Raw genomic sequence first — 13737 nt, 5'->3', positions numbered from 1 at the left:
GCAAGCAAAAGAAGCAAATCCTGTCTGGCTTCCTCTCCGGCCTTTATTCACCTCCCGTGTAGCTGTGAGTGTGTGAGCCTGCAGGGCCCCATGGAATTGCCTAGAAGTAGGCTGAATCGCTGCAAGGGCTGAACAGCAGTATCGGGCAGGCTCGGGCAACGCGCGGCCCGTTCGGGTTATCGCTTCTCGGCCTTTTGGCTAAGATCAAGTGTAGTATCTGTTCTTATCAGTTTAATATCTGATACGTCCCCTATCTGGGGACCATATATTAAATGGATTTTTAGAACAGGGAGATGGAAATAGAGCTTGCTCTGTCCACTCCACGCATTGACCTGGTATTGCAGTATTTCCAGGACCGGTGCACCCTTTCCTTATGTGTTGACTAAAAGCAGATTCCAAAAGTGTTTTTTGTCTTTGCTATTGTTTCTGTCTTTCTGAAGGGATCTCCCCTTTTAATCCCATTATTTCAACACCTGTTGGACAATGCATGAGTGATAATGAGCTCATTGATTAAATGCAATTAATGAATAGATTGCCACCTCTTGTTGTGTGTCGTCTGTGTTTCTGTGTTTCCGGCATTTCACATTGGAACACCTCATTCACCTTCCTTGTCTTCTCTCCGCCCTCCCTTTTAGGTAAGTTAAAGAGCTGCACCTGAGCCAGCCACTGATTGATTGATTGATTGATTGATTGATTGATTGATTGATTGATTGATTGATTGATGCAGCACAACAGTCAAATAGTGGAGTGGAGTAGGGGAACAGCAAACAGCCAATAAAGCAGCCCGCCCGCTCGCCTGCCCGCCACAATGGACCTACCTGTGTACACTAGATGGATGTGATGGAATGTACTGTCGTCCCTACATTTCAAGAAGAAGTAAGAATTGCAGTTGCAACAAAGCCTTGCTTGCCTACAAAGAGAGCAGCAATTTGGATTTGTTACTATGTTACCTAGAAGAATAACAAACTGTGCAAGGATGGAGGTTGTAGGAGCAAGGAGAAGTTGTCTGTAAAGTTGGTGGATGCCTATTTTCCATTTTGCAGTCCCTTGTCTCCCTCTTGTGGCCTCCTGGAGGCAACTAGCTGTGCAAAAAAAAGACAGCCTGGCGGCCGGCTGTTACAGTGTTGCCCTCTCAGGCAACACTGAGTGACTGACTGAGCCTCACCGTCTTATATAAAGTTCAGACGGAACTTTGCACGTGTCATAGTGGAGCCCTCAGGATTCCAGAGCCAGCTTTCTGACATCATAATGGGGCCTCAGAGATAAAAGCCTGGGCCCAGGCAGTGTTGGTCAGTGCTGCTCAGCAGGCAGCACTGGACTGGACTGGATTACAGCTGATACAAGGTGTGAAGGAACAAGGGGTGGCTGTGGGCATGCACTTGCTGCCGCTGCCAGTGTTTATCTGCATGGCAGCAGGGCATTTGGGCGTTGCCAGGAAGGCGTTTTTATGTAGATTCCTCCTCTTTCAGCACTGCATTGTGGTGCAAGCAAAAGAAGCAAATCCTGTCTGGCTTCCTCTCCGGCCTTTATTCACCTCCCGTGTAGCTGTGAGTGTGTGAGCCTGCAGGGCCCCATGGAATTGCCTAGAAGTAGGCTGAATCGCTGCAAGGGCTGAACAGCAGTATCGGGCAGGCTCGGGCAACGCGCGGCCCGTTCGGGTTATCGCTTCTCGGCCTTTTGGCTAAGATCAAGTGTAGTATCTGTTCTTATCAGTTTAATATCTGATACGTCCCCTATCTGGGGACCATATATTAAATGGATTTTTAGAACAGGGAGATGGAAATAGAGCTTGCTCTGTCCACTCCACGCATTGACCTGGTATTGCAGTATTTCCAGGACCGGTGCACCCTTTCCTTATGTGTTGACTAAAAGCAGATTCCAAAAGTGTTTTTTGTCTTTGCTATTGTTTCTGTCTTTCTGAAGGGATCTCCCCTTTTAATCCCATTATTTCAACACCTGTTGGACAATGCATGAGTGATAATGAGCTCATTGATTAAATGCAATTAATGAATAGATTGCCACCTCTTGTTGTGTGTCGTCTGTGTTTCTGTGTTTCCGGCATTTCACATTGGAACACCTCATTCACCTTCCTTGTCTTCTCTCCGCCCTCCCTTTTAGGTAAGTTAAAGAGCTGCACCTGAGCCAGCCACTGATTGATTGATTGATTGATTGATTGATTGATTGATTGATTGATTGATTGATGCAGCACAACAGTCAAATAGTGGAGTGGAGTAGGGGAACAGCAAACAGCCAATAAAGCAGCCCGCCCGCTCGCCTGCCCGCCACAATGGACCTACCTGTGTACACTAGATGGATGTGATGGAATGTACTGTCGTCCCTACATTTCAAGAAGAAGTAAGAATTGCAGTTGCAACAAAGCCTTGCTTGCCTACAAAGAGAGCAGCAATTTGGATTTGTTACTATGTTACCTAGAAGAATAACAAACTGTGCAAGGATGGAGGTTGTAGGAGCAAGGAGAAGTTGTCTGTAAAGTTGGTGGATGCCTATTTTCCATTTTGCAGTCCCTTGTCTCCCTCTTGTGGCCTCCTGGAGGCAACTAGCTGTGCAAAAAAAAGACAGCCTGGCGGCCGGCTGTTGCAGTGTTGCCCTCTCAGGCAACACTGAGTGACTGACTGAGCCTCACCGTCTTATATAAAGTTCAGACGGAACTTTGCACGTGTCATAGTGGAGCCCTCAGGATTCCAGAGCCAGCTTTCTGACATCATAATGGGGCCTCAGAGATAAAAGCCTGGGCCCAAGCAGTGTTGGTCAGTGCTGCTCAGCAGGCAGCACTGGACTGGACTGGATTACAGCTGATACAAGGTGTGAAGGAACAAGGGGTGGCTGTGGGCATGCACTTGCTGCCGCTGCCAGTGTTTATCTGCATGGCAGCAGGGCATTTGGGCGTTGCCAGGAAGGCGTTTTTATGTAGATTCCTCCTCTTTCAGCACTGCATTGTGGTGCAAGCAAAAGAAGCAAATCCTGTCTGGCTTCCTCTCCGGCCTTTATTCACCTCCCGTGTAGCTGTGAGTGTGTGAGCCTGCAGGGCCCCATGGAATTGCCTAGAAGTAGGCTGAATCGCTGCAAGGGCTGAACAGCAGTATCGGGCAGGCTCGGGCAACGCGCGGCCCGTTCGGGTTATCGCTTCTCGGCCTTTTGGCTAAGATCAAGTGTAGTATCTGTTCTTATCAGTTTAATATCTGATACGTCCCCTATCTGGGGACCATATATTAAATGGATTTTTAGAACAGGGAGATGGAAATAGAGCTTGCTCTGTCCACTCCACGCATTGACCTGGTATTGCAGTATTTCCAGGACCGGTGCACCCTTTCCTTATGTGTTGACTAAAAGCAGATTCCAAAAGTGTTTTTTGTCTTTGCTATTGTTTCTGTCTTTCTGAAGGGATCTCCCCTTTTAATCCCATTATTTCAACACCTGTTGGACAATGCATGAGTGATAATGAGCTCATTGATTAAATGCAATTAATGAATAGATTGCCACCTCTTGTTGTGTGTCGTCTGTGTTTCTGTGTTTCCGGCATTTCACATTGGAACACCTCATTCACCTTCCTTGTCTTCTCTCCGCCCTCCCTTTTAGGTAAGTTAAAGAGCTGCACCTGAGCCAGCCACTGATTGATTGATTGATTGATTGATTGATTGATTGATTGATTGATTGATTGATTGATTGATGCAGCACAACAGTCAAATAGTGGAGTGGAGTAGGGGAACAGCAAACAGCCAATAAAGCAGCCTGCCCGCTCGCCTGCCCGCCACAATGGACCTACCTGTGTACACTAGATGGATGTGATGGAATGTACTGTCGTCCCTACATTTCAAGAAGAAGTAAGAATTGCAGTTGCAACAAAGCCTTGCTTGCCTACAAAGAGAGCAGCAATTTGGATTTGTTACTATGTTACCTAGAAGAATAACAAACTGTGCAAGGATGGAGGTTGTAGGAGCAAGGAGAAGTTGTCTGTAAAGTTGGTGGATGCCTATTTTCCATTTTGCAGTCCCTTGTCTCCCTCTTGTGGCCTCCTGGAGGCAACTAGCTGTGCAAAAAAAAGACAGCCTGGCGGCCGGCTGTTGCAGTGTTGCCCTCTCAGGCAACACTGAGTGACTGACTGAGCCTCACCGTCTTATATAAAGTTCAGACGGAACTTTGCACGTGTCATAGTGGAGCCCTCAGGATTCCAGAGCCAGCTTTCTGACATCATAATGGGGCCTCAGAGATAAAAGCCTGGGCCCAGGCAGTGTTGGTCAGTGCTGCTCAGCAGGCAGCACTGGACTGGACTGGATTACAGCTGATACAAGGTGTGAAGGAACAAGGGGTGGCTGTGGGCATGCACTTGCTGCCGCTGCCAGTGTTTATCTGCATGGCAGCAGGGCATTTGGGCGTTGCCAGGAAGGCGTTTTTATGTAGATTCCTCCTCTTTCAGCACTGCATTGTGGTGCAAGCAAAAGAAGCAAATCCTGTCTGGCTTCCTCTCCGGCCTTTATTCACCTCCCGTGTAGCTGTGAGTGTGTGAGCCTGCAGGGCCCCATGGAATTGCCTAGAAGTAGGCTGAATCGCTGCAAGGGCTGAACAGCAGTATCGGGCAGGCTCGGGCAACGCGCGGCCCGTTCGGGTTATCGCTTCTCGGCCTTTTGGCTAAGATCAAGTGTAGTATCTGTTCTTATCAGTTTAATATCTGATACGTCCCCTATCTGGGGACCATATATTAAATGGATTTTTAGAACAGGGAGATGGAAATAGAGCTTGCTCTGTCCACTCCACGCATTGACCTGGTATTGCAGTATTTCCAGGACCGGTGCACCCTTTCCTTATGTGTTGACTAAAAGCAGATTCCAAAAGTGTTTTTTGTCTTTGCTATTGTTTCTGTCTTTCTGAAGGGATCTCCCCTTTTAATCCCATTATTTCAACACCTGTTGGACAATGCATGAGTGATAATGAGCTCATTGATTAAATGCAATTAATGAATAGATTGCCACCTCTTGTTGTGTGTCGTCTGTGTTTCTGTGTTTCCGGCATTTCACATTGGAACACCTCATTCACCTTCCTTGTCTTCTCTCCGCCCTCCCTTTTAGGTAAGTTAAAGAGCTGCACCTGAGCCAGCCACTGATTGATTGATTGATTGATTGATTGATTGATTGATTGATTGATGCAGCACAACAGTCAAATAGTGGAGTGGAGTAGGGGAACAGCAAACAGCCAATAAAGCAGCCCGCCCGCTCGCCTGCCCGCCACAATGGACCTACCTGTGTACACTAGATGGATGTGATGGAATGTACTGTCGTCCCTACATTTCAAGAAGAAGTAAGAATTGCAGTTGCAACAAAGCCTTGCTTGCCTACAAAGAGAGCAGCAATTTGGATTTGTTACTATGTTACCTAGAAGAATAACAAACTGTGCAAGGATGGAGGTTGTAGGAGCAAGGAGAAGTTGTCTGTAAAGTTGGTGGATGCCTATTTTCCATTTTGCAGTCCCTTGTCTCCCTCTTGTGGCCTCCTGGAGGCAACTAGCTGTGCAAAAAAAAGACAGCCTGGCGGCCGGCTGTTGCAGTGTTGCCCTCTCAGGCAACACTGAGTGACTGACTGAGCCTCACCGTCTTATATAAAGTTCAGACGGAACTTTGCACGTGTCATAGTGGAGCCCTCAGGATTCCAGAGCCAGCTTTCTGACATCATAATGGGGCCTCAGAGATAAAAGCCTGGGCCCAGGCAGTGTTGGTCAGTGCTGCTCAGCAGGCAGCACTGGACTGGACTGGATTACAGCTGATACAAGGTGTGAAGGAACAAGGGGTGGCTGTGGGCATGCACTTGCTGCCGCTGCCAGTGTTTATCTGCATGGCAGCAGGGCATTTGGGCGTTGCCAGGAAGGCGTTTTTATGTAGATTCCTCCTCTTTCAGCACTGCATTGTGGTGCAAGCAAAAGAAGCAAATCCTGTCTGGCTTCCTCTCCGGCCTTTATTCACCTCCCGTGTAGCTGTGAGTGTGTGAGCCTGCAGGGCCCCATGGAATTGCCTAGAAGTAGGCTGAATCGCTGCAAGGGCTGAACAGCAGTATCGGGCAGGCTCGGGCAACGCGCGGCCCGTTCGGGTTATCGCTTCTCGGCCTTTTGGCTAAGATCAAGTGTAGTATCTGTTCTTATCAGTTTAATATCTGATACGTCCCCTATCTGGGGACCATATATTAAATGGATTTTTAGAACAGGGAGATGGAAATAGAGCTTGCTCTGTCCACTCCACGCATTGACCTGGTATTGCAGTATTTCCAGGACCGGTGCACCCTTTCCTTATGTGTTGACTAAAAGCAGATTCCAAAAGTGTTTTTTGTCTTTGCTATTGTTTCTGTCTTTCTGAAGGGATCTCCCCTTTTAATCCCATTATTTCAACACCTGTTGGACAATGCATGAGTGATAATGAGCTCATTGATTAAATGCAATTAATGAATAGATTGCCACCTCTTGTTGTGTGTCGTCTGTGTTTCTGTGTTTCCGGCATTTCACATTGGAACACCTCATTCACCTTCCTTGTCTTCTCTCCGCCCTCCCTTTTAGGTAAGTTAAAGAGCTGCACCTGAGCCAGCCACTGATTGATTGATTGATTGATTGATTGATTGATTGATTGATGCAGCACAACAGTCAAATAGTGGAGTGGAGTAGGGGAACAGCAAACAGCCAATAAAGCAGCCCGCCCGCTCGCCTGCCCGCCACAATGGACCTACCTGTGTACACTAGATGGATGTGATGGAATGTACTGTCGTCCCTACATTTCAAGAAGAAGTAAGAATTGCAGTTGCAACAAAGCCTTGCTTGCCTACAAAGAGAGCAGCAATTTGGATTTGTTACTATGTTACCTAGAAGAATAACAAACTGTGCAAGGATGGAGGTTGTAGGAGCAAGGAGAAGTTGTCTGTAAAGTTGGTGGATGCCTATTTTCCATTTTGCAGTCCCTTGTCTCCCTCTTGTGGCCTCCTGGAGGCAACTAGCTGTGCAAAAAAAAGACAGCCTGGCGGCCGGCTGTTGCAGTGTTGCCCTCTCAGGCAACACTGAGTGACTGACTGAGCCTCACCGTCTTATATAAAGTTCAGACGGAACTTTGCACGTGTCATAGTGGAGCCCTCAGGATTCCAGAGCCAGCTTTCTGACATCATAATGGGGCCTCAGAGATAAAAGCCTGGGCCCAGGCAGTGTTGGTCAGTGCTGCTCAGCAGGCAGCACTGGACTGGACTGGATTACAGCTGATACAAGGTGTGAAGGAACAAGGGGTGGCTGTGGGCATGCACTTGCTGCCGCTGCCAGTGTTTATCTGCATGGCAGCAGGGCATTTGGGCGTTGCCAGGAAGGCGTTTTTATGTAGATTCCTCCTCTTTCAGCACTGCATTGTGGTGCAAGCAAAAGAAGCAAATCCTGTCTGGCTTCCTCTCCGGCCTTTATTCACCTCCCGTGTAGCTGTGAGTGTGTGAGCCTGCAGGGCCCCATGGAATTGCCTAGAAGTAGGCTGAATCGCTGCAAGGGCTGAACAGCAGTATCGGGCAGGCTCGGGCAACGCGCGGCCCGTTCGGGTTATCGCTTCTCGGCCTTTTGGCTAAGATCAAGTGTAGTATCTGTTCTTATCAGTTTAATATCTGATACGTCCCCTATCTGGGGACCATATATTAAATGGATTTTTAGAACAGGGAGATGGAAATAGAGCTTGCTCTGTCCACTCCACGCATTGACCTGGTATTGCAGTATTTCCAGGACCGGTGCACCCTTTCCTTATGTGTTGACTAAAAGCAGATTCCAAAAGTGTTTTTTGTCTTTGCTATTGTTTCTGTCTTTCTGAAGGGATCTCCCCTTTTAATCCCATTATTTCAACACCTGTTGGACAATGCATGAGTGATAATGAGCTCATTGATTAAATGCAATTAATGAATAGATTGCCACCTCTTGTTGTGTGTCGTCTGTGTTTCTGTGTTTCCGGCATTTCACATTGGAACACCTCATTCACCTTCCTTGTCTTCTCTCCGCCCTCCCTTTTAGGTAAGTTAAAGAGCTGCACCTGAGCCAGCCACTGATTGATTGATTGATTGATTGATTGATTGATTGATTGATGCAGCACAACAGTCAAATAGTGGAGTGGAGTAGGGGAACAGCAAACAGCCAATAAAGCAGCCCGCCCGCTCGCCTGCCCGCCACAATGGACCTACCTGTGTACACTAGATGGATGTGATGGAATGTACTGTCGTCCCTACATTTCAAGAAGAAGTAAGAATTGCAGTTGCAACAAAGCCTTGCTTGCCTACAAAGAGAGCAGCAATTTGGATTTGTTACTATGTTACCTAGAAGAATAACAAACTGTGCAAGGATGGAGGTTGTAGGAGCAAGGAGAAGTTGTCTGTAAAGTTGGTGGATGCCTATTTTCCATTTTGCAGTCCCTTGTCTCCCTCTTGTGGCCTCCTGGAGGCAACTAGCTGTGCAAAAAAAAGACAGCCTGGCGGCCGGCTGTTGCAGTGTTGCCCTCTCAGGCAACACTGAGTGACTGACTGAGCCTCACCGTCTTATATAAAGTTCAGACGGAACTTTGCACGTGTCATAGTGGAGCCCTCAGGATTCCAGAGCCAGCTTTCTGACATCATAATGGGGCCTCAGAGATAAAAGCCTGGGCCCAGGCAGTGTTGGTCAGTGCTGCTCAGCAGGCAGCACTGGACTGGACTGGATTACAGCTGATACAAGGTGTGAAGGAACAAGGGGTGGCTGTGGGCATGCACTTGCTGCCGCTGCCAGTGTTTATCTGCATGGCAGCAGGGCATTTGGGCGTTGCCAGGAAGGCGTTTTTATGTAGATTCCTCCTCTTTCAGCACTGCATTGTGGTGCAAGCAAAAGAAGCAAATCCTGTCTGGCTTCCTCTCCGGCCTTTATTCACCTCCCGTGTAGCTGTGAGTGTGTGAGCCTGCAGGGCCCCATGGAATTGCCTAGAAGTAGGCTGAATCGCTGCAAGGGCTGAACAGCAGTATCGGGCAGGCTCGGGCAACGCGCGGCCCGTTCGGGTTATCGCTTCTCGGCCTTTTGGCTAAGATCAAGTGTAGTATCTGTTCTTATCAGTTTAATATCTGATACGTCCCCTATCTGGGGACCATATATTAAATGGATTTTTAGAACAGGGAGATGGAAATAGAGCTTGCTCTGTCCACTCCACGCATTGACCTGGTATTGCAGTATTTCCAGGACCGGTGCACCCTTTCCTTATGTGTTGACTAAAAGCAGATTCCAAAAGTGTTTTTTGTCTTTGCTATTGTTTCTGTCTTTCTGAAGGGATCTCCCCTTTTAATCCCATTATTTCAACACCTGTTGGACAATGCATGAGTGATAATGAGCTCATTGATTAAATGCAATTAATGAATAGATTGCCACCTCTTGTTGTGTGTCGTCTGTGTTTCCGGCATTTCACATTGGAACACCTCATTCACCTTCCTTGTCTTCTCTCCGCCCTCCCTTTTAGGTAAGTTAAAGAGCTGCACCTGAGCCAGCCACTGATTGATTGATTGATTGATTGATTGATTGATTGATTGATTGATGCAGCACAACAGTCAAATAGTGGAGTGGAGTAGGGGAACAGCAAACAGCCAATAAAGCAGCCCGCCCGCTCGCCTGCCCGCCACAATGGACCTACCTGTGTACACTAGATGGATGTGATGGAATGTACTGTCGTCCCTACATTTCAAGAAGAAGTAAGAATTGCAGTTGCAACAAAGCCTTGCTTGCCTACAAAGAGAGCAGCAATTTGGATTTGTTACTATGTTACCTAGAAGAATAACAAACTGTGCAAGGATGGAGGTTGTAGGAGCAAGGAGAAGTTGTCTGTAAAGTTGGTGGATGCCTATTTTCCATTTTGCAGTCCCTTGTCTCCCTCTTGTGGCCTCCTGGAGGCAACTAGCTGTGCAAAAAAAAGACAGCCTGGCGGCCGGCTGTTGCAGTGTTGCCCTCTCAGGCAACACTGAGTGACTGACTGAGCCTCACCGTCTTATATAAAGTTCAGACAGAACTTTGCACGTGTCATAGTGGAGCCCTCAGGATTCCAGAGCCAGCTTTCTGACATCATAATGGGGCCTCAGAGATAAAAGCCTGGGCCCAGGCAGTGTTGGTCAGTGCTGCTCAGCAGGCAGCACTGGACTGGACTGGATTACAGCTGATACAAGGTGTGAAGGAACAAGGGGTGGCTGTGGGCATGCACTTGCTGCCGCTGCCAGTGTTTATCTGCATGGCAGCAGGGCATTTGGGCGTTGCCAGGAAGGCGTTTTTATGTAGATTCCTCCTCTTTCAGCACTGCATTGTGGTGCAAGCAAAAGAAGCAAATCCTGTCTGGCTTCCTCTCCGGCCTTTATTCACCTCCCGTGTAGCTGTGAGTGTGTGAGCCTGCAGGGCCCCATGGAATTGCCTAGAAGTAGGCTGAATCGCTGCAAGGGCTGAACAGCAGTATCGGGCAGGCTCGGGCAACGCGCGGCCCGTTCGGGTTATCGCTTCTCGGCCTTTTGGCTAAGATCAAGTGTAGTATCTGTTCTTATCAGTTTAATATCTGATACGTCCCCTATCTGGGGACCATATATTAAATGGATTTTTAGAACAGGGAGATGGAAATAGAGCTTGCTCTGTCCACTCCACGCATTGACCTGGTATTGCAGTATTTCCAGGACCGGTGCACCCTTTCCTTATGTGTTGACTAAAAGCAGATTCCAAAAGTGTTTTTTGTCTTTGCTATTGTTTCTGTCTTTCTGAAGGGATCTCCCCTTTTAATCCCATTATTTCAACACCTGTTGGACAATGCATGAGTGATAATGAGCTCATTGATTAAATGCAATTAATGAATAGATTGCCACCTCTTGTTGTGTGTCGTCTGTGTTTCTGTGTTTCCGGCATTTCACATTGGAACACCTCATTCACCTTCCTTGTCTTCTCTCCGCCCTCCCTTTTAGGTAAGTTAAAGAGCTGCACCTGAGCCAGCCACTGATTGATTGATTGATTGATTGATTGATTGATTGATTGATTGATTGATTGATTGATTGATTGATTGATTGATTGATGCAGCACAACAGTCAAATAGTGGAGTGGAGTAGGGGAACAGCAAACAGCCAATAAAGCAGCCCGCCCGCTCGCCTGCCCGCCACAATGGACCTACCTGTGTACACTAGATGGATGTGATGGAATGTACTGTCGTCCCTACATTTCAAGAAGAAGTAAGAATTGCAGTTGCAACAAAGCCTTGCTTGCCTACAAAGAGAGCAGCAATTTGGATTTGTTACTATGTTACCTAGAAGAATAACAAACTGTGCAAGGATGGAGGTTGTAGGAGCAAGGAGAAGTTGTCTGTAAAGTTGGTGGATGCCTATTTTCCATTTTGCAGTCCCTTGTCTCCCTCTTGTGGCCTCCTGGAGGCAACTAGCTGTGCAAAAAAAAGACAGCCTGGCGGCCGGCTGTTGCAGTGTTGCCCTCTCAGGCAACACTGAGTGACTGACTGAGCCTCACCGTCTTATATAAAGTTCAGACGGAACTTTGCACGTGTCATAGTGGAGCCCTCAGGATTCCAGAGCCAGCTTTCTGACATCATAATGGGGCCTCAGAGATAAAAGCCTGGGCCCAGGCAGTGTTGGTCAGTGCTGCTCAGCAGGCAGCACTGGACTGGACTGGATTACAGCTGATACAAGGTGTGAAGGAACAAGGGGTGGCTGTGGGCATGCACTTGCTGCCGCTGCCAGTGTTTATCTGCATGGCAGCAGGGCATTTGGGCGTTGCCAGGAAGGCGTTTTTATGTAGATTCCTCCTCTTTCAGCACTGCATTGTGGTGCAAGCAAAAGAAGCAAATCCTGTCTGGCTTCCTCTCCGGCCTTTATTCACCTCCCGTGTAGCTGTGAGTGTGTGAACCTGCAGGGCCCCATGGAATTGCCTAGAAGTAGGCTGAATCGCTGCAAGGGCTGAACAGCAGTATCGGGCAGGCTCGGGCAACGCGCGGCCCGTTCGGGTTATCGCTTCTCGGCCTTTTGGCTAAGATCAAGTGTAGTATCTGTTCTTATCAGTTTAATATCTGATACGTCCCCTATCTGGGGACCATATATTAAATGGATTTTTAGAACAGGGAGATGGAAATAGAGCTTGCTCTGTCCACTCCACGCATTGACCTGGTATTGCAGTATTTCCAGGACCGGTGCACCCTTTCCTTATGTGTTGACTAAAAGCAGATTCCAAAAGTGTTTTTTGTCTTTGCTATTGTTTCTGTCTTTCTGAAGGGATCTCCCCTTTTAATCCCATTATTTCAACACCTGTTGGACAATGCATGAGTGATAATGAGCTCATTGATTAAATGCAATTAATGAATAGATTGCCACCTCTTGTTGTGTGTCGTCTGTGTTTCTGTGTTTCCGGCATTTCACATTGGAACACCTCATTCACCTTCCTTGTCTTCTCTCCGCCCTCCCTTTTAGGTAAGTTAAAGAGCTGCACCTGAGCCAGCCACTGATTGATTGATTGATTGATTGATTGATTGATGCAGCACAACAGTCAAATAGTGGAGTGGAGTAGGGGAACAGCAAACAGCCAATAAAGCAGCCCGCCCGCTCGCCTGCCCGCCACAATGGACCTACCTGTGTACACTAGATGGATGTGATGGAATGTACTGTCGTCCCTACATTTCAAGAAGAAGTAAGAATTGCAGTTGCAACAAAGCCTTGCTTGCCTACAAAGAGAGCAGCAATTTGGATTTGTTACTATGTTACCTAGAAGAATAACAAACTGTGCAAGGATGGAGGTTGTAGGAGCAAGGAGAAGTTGTCTGTAAAGTTGGTGGATGCCTATTTTCCATTTTGCAGTCCCTTGTCTCCCTCTTGTGGCCTCCTGGAGGCAACTAGCTGTGCAAAAAAAAGACAGCCTGGCGGCCGGCTGTTGCAGTGTTGCCCTCTCAGGCAACACTGAGTGACTGACTGAGCCTCACCGTCTTATATAAAGTTCAGACGGAACTTTGCACGTGTCATAGTGGAGCCCTCAGGATTCCAGAGCCAGCTTTCTGACATCATAATGGGGCCTCAGAGATAAAAGCCTGGGCCCAGGCAGTGTTGGTCAGTGCTGCTCAGCAGGCAGCACTGGACTGGACTGGATTACAGCTGATACAAGGTGTGAAGGAACAAGGGGTGGCTGTGGGCATGCACTTGCTGCCGCTGCCAGTGTTTATCTGCATGGCAGCAGGGCATTTGGGCGTTGCCAGGAAGGCGTTTTTATGTAGATTCCTCCTCTTTCAGCACTGCATTGTGGTGCAAGCAAAAGAAGCAAATCCTGTCTGGCTTCCTCTCCGGCCTTTATTCACCTCCCGTGTAGCTGTGAGTGTGTGAGCCTGCAGGGCCCCATGGAATTGCCTAGAAGTAGGCTGAATCGCTGCAAGGGCTGAACAGCAGTATCGGGCAGGCTCGGGCAACGCGCGGCCCGTTCGGGTTATCGCTTCTCGGCCTTTTGGCTAAGATCAAGTGTAGTATCTGTTCTTATCAGTTTAATATCTGATACGTCCCCTATCTGGGGACCATATATTAAATGGATTTTTAGAACAGGGAGATGGAAATAGAGCTTGCTCTGTCCACTCCACGCATTGACCTGGTATTGCAGTATTTCCAGGACCGGTGCACCCTTTCCTTATGTGTTGACTAAAAGCAGATTCCAAAAGTGTTTTTTGTCTTTGCTATTGTTTCTGTCTTTCTGAAGGGATCTCCCCTTTTAATC

The 13737-nt window shown here is 47.8% G+C and overlaps 10 non-coding genes across 10 annotated transcripts; all 10 read left to right on the top strand.

Annotated features, from left to right (window-relative positions):
• Positions 1-178: 178 nt before the first annotated feature.
• On the top strand, positions 179-369 carry LOC142710081 (U2 spliceosomal RNA). Its single transcript, XR_012869191.1, has one exon. It is a non-coding gene; the product is annotated as a U2 spliceosomal RNA (small nuclear RNA).
• Positions 370-1661: 1292 nt separating this feature from the next.
• LOC142710080 (U2 spliceosomal RNA) lies at positions 1662-1852 on the top strand. The gene has a single exon (XR_012869190.1). It is a non-coding gene; the product is annotated as a U2 spliceosomal RNA (small nuclear RNA).
• A 1288-nt stretch (positions 1853-3140) lies between these two features.
• On the top strand, positions 3141-3331 carry LOC142710079 (U2 spliceosomal RNA). The gene has a single exon (XR_012869189.1). It is a non-coding gene; the product is annotated as a U2 spliceosomal RNA (small nuclear RNA).
• Positions 3332-4627: 1296 nt separating this feature from the next.
• LOC142710078 (U2 spliceosomal RNA) lies at positions 4628-4818 on the top strand. Its single transcript, XR_012869188.1, has one exon. It is a non-coding gene; the product is annotated as a U2 spliceosomal RNA (small nuclear RNA).
• A 1280-nt stretch (positions 4819-6098) lies between these two features.
• LOC142710077 (U2 spliceosomal RNA) lies at positions 6099-6289 on the top strand. Its single transcript, XR_012869187.1, has one exon. It is a non-coding gene; the product is annotated as a U2 spliceosomal RNA (small nuclear RNA).
• Positions 6290-7565: 1276 nt separating this feature from the next.
• LOC142710076 (U2 spliceosomal RNA) lies at positions 7566-7756 on the top strand. Its single transcript, XR_012869186.1, has one exon. It is a non-coding gene; the product is annotated as a U2 spliceosomal RNA (small nuclear RNA).
• Positions 7757-9032: 1276 nt separating this feature from the next.
• On the top strand, positions 9033-9223 carry LOC142710075 (U2 spliceosomal RNA). Its single transcript, XR_012869185.1, has one exon. It is a non-coding gene; the product is annotated as a U2 spliceosomal RNA (small nuclear RNA).
• Positions 9224-10495: 1272 nt separating this feature from the next.
• Positions 10496-10686, top strand: LOC142710074 (U2 spliceosomal RNA). The gene has a single exon (XR_012869184.1). It is a non-coding gene; the product is annotated as a U2 spliceosomal RNA (small nuclear RNA).
• A 1312-nt stretch (positions 10687-11998) lies between these two features.
• Positions 11999-12189, top strand: LOC142710073 (U2 spliceosomal RNA). The gene has a single exon (XR_012869183.1). It is a non-coding gene; the product is annotated as a U2 spliceosomal RNA (small nuclear RNA).
• A 1268-nt stretch (positions 12190-13457) lies between these two features.
• On the top strand, positions 13458-13648 carry LOC142710072 (U2 spliceosomal RNA). The gene has a single exon (XR_012869182.1). It is a non-coding gene; the product is annotated as a U2 spliceosomal RNA (small nuclear RNA).
• The last annotated feature ends 89 nt before the right edge of the window (positions 13649-13737 follow it).

Source organism: Rhinoderma darwinii, unplaced genomic scaffold, assembly GCF_050947455.1.
Source record: "Rhinoderma darwinii isolate aRhiDar2 unplaced genomic scaffold, aRhiDar2.hap1 Scaffold_4215, whole genome shotgun sequence".
NCBI classification, from domain to species: Eukaryota; Metazoa; Chordata; class Amphibia; order Anura; family Rhinodermatidae; genus Rhinoderma; species Rhinoderma darwinii.
This window is presented reverse-complemented; position numbering and strand designations above follow the sequence as displayed.